Genomic DNA, 6814 nt, shown 5'->3' with positions numbered 1-6814 from the left:
TAGTGCGTCTTCGAAGACGCACTAAACTGGAAAGTTCGTCCAGACGCATTATGCGTCTAGTGCCCGTCTTTATACTAGACGAATTTAACAGACGCAGAAAAAATGTTTGCCCAAGTTCGTCCAAGACGAATTATGCGTCTCATATAGTTCGTCCCGTCTTTACACTAGACGGATAACATGAGAGACGCATAATTCGTCTGGACGGATTATGCGTCTCTAGTATAAAAACGGCCATTGACTAAAGTGACCAACAACGCTCACTTCTGACTTGGTTTATTTCAAATCATTTCTTGCATATTCTTACTACCTGTCCATTAACAGTAACGATGCGCACACAGCAGCGTTTATTTTTCCACTTGTGTGTGGCAAATATCCCTATAATGCCGCAAAACGTTTGTATTCAGAAGTGCACATGTACCTCAAACATAGGTAAATATCCTTCAAAAGGACAAAAACATGGTTTCGACTAGAAATTGTGGAAAATTCCAAAGATGCTTTACAAAAGGGGTAATAAAGATTCTCCGTAACAATGAGAATAATTCAAAAATTCTATACCGAAAGAGTCCATTGAGATTTCCATGTACCGTGTAACGTTGACACTAATTTAAATAGTTTTAATCAAAAGGGTCCATGGAAGTTTCCATGTACCTAATATGTTGAGTCCAATTGAGGTATACAATCTTTACACGTACCCTGTAAAAATTCTTTACCAAAAGAATCAATGTACATGCAACGGTTGTACAAAAACTAGACTTCTGGGGTTAATTGAAATATCAGTACCTTGTAACTGTGAGACTAATTGAAATGTGTTTTGCCAAAAGAGTCCATGGAAATTTGCATGTGCTTGTAACAGTAATATGAAAGTTATTTAGTTTATTAAATTTAATTACGTGACAATTGCAATCATTATTGCAATATAAGACAATATTCCCAGCTCGGTCTGTTCCCTGTTCATCACTGTCTGATTGTGCTTTACATTTTTGGGCAAGGGTTGTGACTTCCTTCGTGAGTGCATTAACAGGCCTTTGTTTCTCATACATGTAAATGCTCAGGATTCACTTTAAATTCAAGAGATGGCTTCAGGCCAAAAGAAAAACTGAAAAATATATAAGAGAAAAAATAAGCATGTTGATTGTCAGAATCTTAGCTTACTTTGATGACATTTTAACTCTTACAGCTGGTACATGTATATTTACAGTTCTTATAATTTGTTCAAGAACTAAACTACTGAGTTCTTCATAGACCAAAAAAAGTGCGTCCTGTTCTTCTATAGCTGTTTATAGCATGCGGTATTTATAAAAATGGCAGAGGCAGGAAGGAGTATAAATTTTCGATAAGGCCAAGACTTGTTTTATTCATGAATTTGACACTAAAGAACTTTTGACAGAATAATTATTAGCATCATCGATAAACATGTACTTATCACACGCTTTGGAGGAAAATGTCCAAATTAGAAGATCAAATCGAAGAAATGAAATGTATGTAAAACAACACAAGATGTACATTTATACCTTGAACCTGCAAGTGTCCTAACTCTAACAGAATCCCTCTTGGGGGCACAAAACGCTTTATATGGTGTCTCATAATGGCCTAATCCTCTTTTGCAACAAACCAACTTGTGGCACTTCTCAAAGGCGTGCCGACAAAAATAATGGATGTCTTTTCCAGCACATCTGACAATCCAGTGCCAGCTGTTGACAATTCGAGCAATACAGGACTTTCTCCGTGTTTTTACATAGCCCATCTTAAACACAAGGGGGAGAAACAAACATGGAAAAAGTCCTCTATTGCTTCATCGCGCGATTTCGCAGGATAATGGTTAACTACTCACCTCCGAGCAATTCGAACGGAATTTGCACTCGAAAAGGTTGTAATCTTTGCAGGAATAAATGAGTTAAAATCATATTTTTGTACTGTATTATCTCACTATTTTAGTATATACTAAAACAAGTATTCACCTCAATGTCGGTGGCTAGTGGTAGATATTTGACTCGCCGCTTCGCGGCTCGGTAAATATCCACCACTAGCCACCTCCACTTCGGTGAATAGTTGTATGTTAACTATCACACCAACCACTAAAGTATTGAATATGTCACAGTAAGAAACGCTTGCTAGATATATATATTCGATTGATGATAACTAATTTTCTATAGCTTAGTGCGTCAAGGCCACATGTCATAATTCAGCTGCCAAATTATTTGCGAGAACTCAGTGACATTTTGTAATCTACCATCTATTTATCGAACAAATGAAAAAGTTTTGATCGTGCTTTGTTCTGTCATAAGTGACACCAGGAAGTTTCGAGAACTTTCGGAGGCACGCTAACCCGAGCCACTCAGCACGCTTAACTTGTGAGATTGTTCCAAGAAAACTATAAAACACAAGTCAACCCGGGTTCTGTACGGTGGCCCGTAAGGGACATGGCATTACGTGATCAGTTTCCCTGCTTCCAATTCTCAAACTCGGAATTTTGAGTTTCTGAAACTGGAAATTTTGAGTTCACAAACTCGACATTTTTGCGTTTTCCAACTCAAAATTTGAGTTTGCAAACTCGAAATTTTGAGTTTACAAACCGGTCAGTGTAAAATACAAACTGCAGACAAGGGGTAAAATGAAGACTGAGGTTATCATGTAACTGTTGAAAAAGCCCAAACCCTTAAGATGTAGTGCTAACCTTCGGCCTAATTAAGCACAAAAAACACATAATTTTTTAACCTGTGGTTTTCTGAAGTAAGAAATCTGGAAAAGAATAGAGCTTTTTACCTTTATATTTTCAGAGTAGAGAGAAAAAAATCGTACACCGAAACCGAAAAATTGTCCATTGACACAATTCTTTAGACCTTATTAGCAGTTATTGGTTAAAGTGACCAACAGCGCGCCTTAGATGAAGTAAAAGTAAAAGTAAAATCCTTTATTTAAAACACGATTAGGGTTTAAGCACTACATGCTTGAGGGGTACATCTGACTTGGTTTATTTCAAATCGTTTCTTGCATATTCTTACTACCTGTCCATTAACAGTAACGATGCGCACACAGCAGCGTTTATTTTTCCACTTGTGTGTGGCAAATATCCCTATAATGCCGCAAAACGTTTGTATTCAGAAGTGCACATGTACCTCAAACATAGGTAAATATCCTTCAAAAGGACAAAAACATGGTTTCGACTAGAAATTGTGGAAAATTCCAAAGATGCTTTACAAAAGGGGTAATAAAGATTCTCCGTAACATTGAGAATAATTCAAAAATTCTATAACGAAAGGGTCCATTGAGATTTCCATGTACCGTGTAACGTTGACACTAATTTAAATAGTTTTAATCAAAAGGGCCCATGGAAGTTTCCATGTACCTAATATGTTGAGTGCAATTGAGGAATATAATCTTTACACGTACCCTGTAAAAATTCTTTTCCAAAAGAATCAATGTACATGCAACGGTTGTACAAAAACTAGATTTCTAGGGTTAATGGAAATGACATTTTAACTCTTACAGCTGGTACATGTATATGTACATACATGTATATTTACAGTTCTTATAATTTGTTCAAGAACTAAACTACTGAGTTCTTCATAGGCAAAAAAGTGCGTCCTGTTCTTCTATAGCTGTTTATATAGCATGCGGTATTTATAAAAATGGCAGAGGCAGGAAGGAATATAAATTTTCGATAAGGCCAAGACTTGTTTTATTCATGAATTTGACATTAAAGAACTTTTGACAGAATAATTATTAGCTTCATCAATAAACATGATGTACTTATTGCACGCTTTGGAGGAAAATGTCCAAATTAGGAGATCAAATCGAAGAAATGAAATGTATGTAAAACAACACAAGATGTACATTTATACCTTGAACCTGCAAGTGTCCTAACTCTAACAGAATCCCTCTTGGGGGCACAAAACGCTTTATATGGTGTCTCATAATGGCCTATTCTTCTCTTTTGCAACAAACCAACTTGTGGCACTTCTCAAAGGCGTGCCAACAAAAATAATGGATGTCTTTTCCAGCACATCTGTCAATCCAGTGCCAGCTGTTGACAATTCAAGCAATACAGGACTTTTTCCGTGTTTTTACACTGGTTTTTACATATCTTAAACACAAGGGGAGAGGCAAACATGGAAAAAGTCCTCAATTGCTTTTATAATAAGTCAAAAAATGAAGGAAATTGCTGGTTTTTTTACTTCTTGAATGAAACATTTTCCTGATACACGATCATATTTCCTGCCAGCCAATTAAAACGCGCGTCTGACAGCACTTAACCAATCAAAATTGTGTGATGTCACAGCCATGTTTACATGCTCTCATCTACAAACAGCCATTGACCAATGAGAGTGTGCGTACTATCCTAATTATACTATAACGGGTTTTTAAACTTGAAAACGGTAGTCTTCTATTCCTGTATATCTGTAGCTAATAGCTGCTTTTTCGTAGTAACGAATGTTTTATTCTGCAGTATTCATAATACACTGTATTCAGGCCCCGAGGCTTTTTTGGAATGAACTATATGTGAGCACAAGATTGAAGGGCACGAAGCAGGGTTCTCCATCCAGAAGCTCAGGCAATCTGCGAAAATCACCATGTACTCGAACTGGGCGCAACGGCTACTAGGCTAGGGCTGCAACGATAATTTTTCTCACGATACGATACATATCCGACGAACAGCGTGTTTTTTTCCGTGGGTGCGCAAGACTGTGTCAGCTGACAATTAACACATCAGCTGACAATGTACGCATCTTGAAAAATACGTGTCAGATCGAAAGCTAAGCTATATCGAAGCAAGGAGGGAACTTTTTTGCCCTTTGTTTAATACCTAGCTACAAAAAGGCTTATTTTTGTGTAAGGAGTCATTAAAGACAGTGATTTCTGAATGTTAATGAATAATAATAATAATAATAATAATAATAATAATAATATTTTATGTAATATATCGAGATACGTTGCTTAAATATTGCTATTCGTATCGGCAAAAAATATCGCGATTCACTGGTGCACTGGTTTATCGTTGCGGCCCTAATGGCTACTCAGGGAAAATTAATGTATATGCATTTTGTCGGGAAAGCAAGGAAAGCAATTTTCGCCAGCGCTACGTGCAATTTTTCTCTGTCTATTTCAAATTTTCGGGAGAACCCTGAGCACGTCCAGCTCCATCAACCGCAAGCTTTTAATTCCATTAGTGCGAACATGCTTTTGAGTTAAAGGTGTTGTGCCTGGTCAATTTCACACGCAATTTTCCTCTATTAGGAGGGTCTGAATGGGGTTAAGTGTTTAGTGTTATTCGACCATAATTTTTAGTGTTTGCTTTGAAATTGTCCAATTTTTTTATGTTTACTGTTCTGGAGAAAATACTGTTAAGTGTTTGGAGTGTTTTTCGTGGAAACCCCATAGGGTCCCATAGCCTTTTAGCATTGTAAATTCTTATCTGCTCTGCGAATCTCGGTAATAAAATCACTCATGACCTTTGAGCTCCGTGCTCAAAGCCTTGTCAAAGGTCCTGTACTCCCTTTTTTCGACCCAATACACGACTTTCGTAATGGCGGACAGCTCGGGGAGAATGGTAACTGTGACATCAGAGCGAGGCCACTAAAGCCTCAACAAAACAAACGTGGACGCGTTAGTAACGTCGGGGGCGTCGCTTCTCGAAGAAAATCATTCAATGATATACCTGGCGCTTCATTGTGCGGCCGAAAACCCCATGAATTGGAAAAGGAAGAGCTGAGGTTTTGGTTGAAGTGTAGGGGTGTCCTAGCGAAAGGCCTTAAAACGAAAGCAGAACTTGTAAAGAAGTGAGAAATCAGTTTGGTTCCCTTTGCCTTCGTCACTTGCAAGGCTGTTTCCCACCATCAGCTGAATACCTGGAACAGGCTATTCATTTGTCTGTCTTGACAATGACAATGTATCTATGAACTAAATTCTTCTTACAGATCACAATATGGCTCTTTATTAATATTCTTAGAACAAAACTTACAAAAAATAATTAGCAATTAAAAATTTGCACATATTATAACAAATTTTCCCCAGAAGTTGCATATGGGATGAATAGGGAGACCATAAAGGAGAATTGGTCTGTTAACAATCCACATTGAGACTTCAAGGTTAATGTAAAGTTGTTCCAAGGTATAGTGACACATTTACAAAAATAAATGTCACCAGTCATTAAAATGTGTTGCAACATAATACCAGTAGCTTCAATTTATTGGGCAGGATGACTAGCACATGTTTTTTTTTTTTACAGTTAAATAGAAATAATGTTAGGCTGCGCATTGCATAAAATCGCGCGCACAGACCACAATTGATTTACAAGGCCAAGCTTGGTGGAGGGGTGTAACCCCATCCCAAATGTGGAAATCTTTTATCTTGTTGATTGCACGTTCTACGTGTATGCACAAGCTGGCAATTTCTTGCGTCTTCACATCATCCTCAGCCGGTATTTGACTATAACGTCCTGGAAAACATGAGAAAAGGGGGAATGTTCAAGGAAACTCCCAGTGGTAACAGATCTTGAATGGTGAACCCATCGCCTGCCATGACTGAGTCATTGTCTGCAAAAGGCAAATCAAAGAAATCACTTCTCCAAATATCTCCCGATCTAAAATGCTTCCTGTGTAGAGTTGACTTATAAAGGTTATGGCACCTCCGAGACTGATTCCAATTTGACTTAAGGGTTGTATGCTGTTTGTAATTACTGAACAATTCACCATTCAGTTGTTGACTACTTGGAATCTGGCACCTAACTTCCGTGCAGTCAATAAGAACTCTGGTCGATGAATAGCTTTTCTTAAAATCTTCTGCCATGGTTTTGTCAATAGCTGCTCTAGAAGGC

The sequence above is a fragment of the Montipora foliosa genome, chromosome 6 (assembly GCF_036669935.1).
Source record: "Montipora foliosa isolate CH-2021 chromosome 6, ASM3666993v2, whole genome shotgun sequence".
NCBI lineage: Eukaryota > Metazoa > Cnidaria > Anthozoa > Scleractinia > Acroporidae > Montipora > Montipora foliosa.
Note: the sequence above shows the minus strand (reverse complement) of the source record.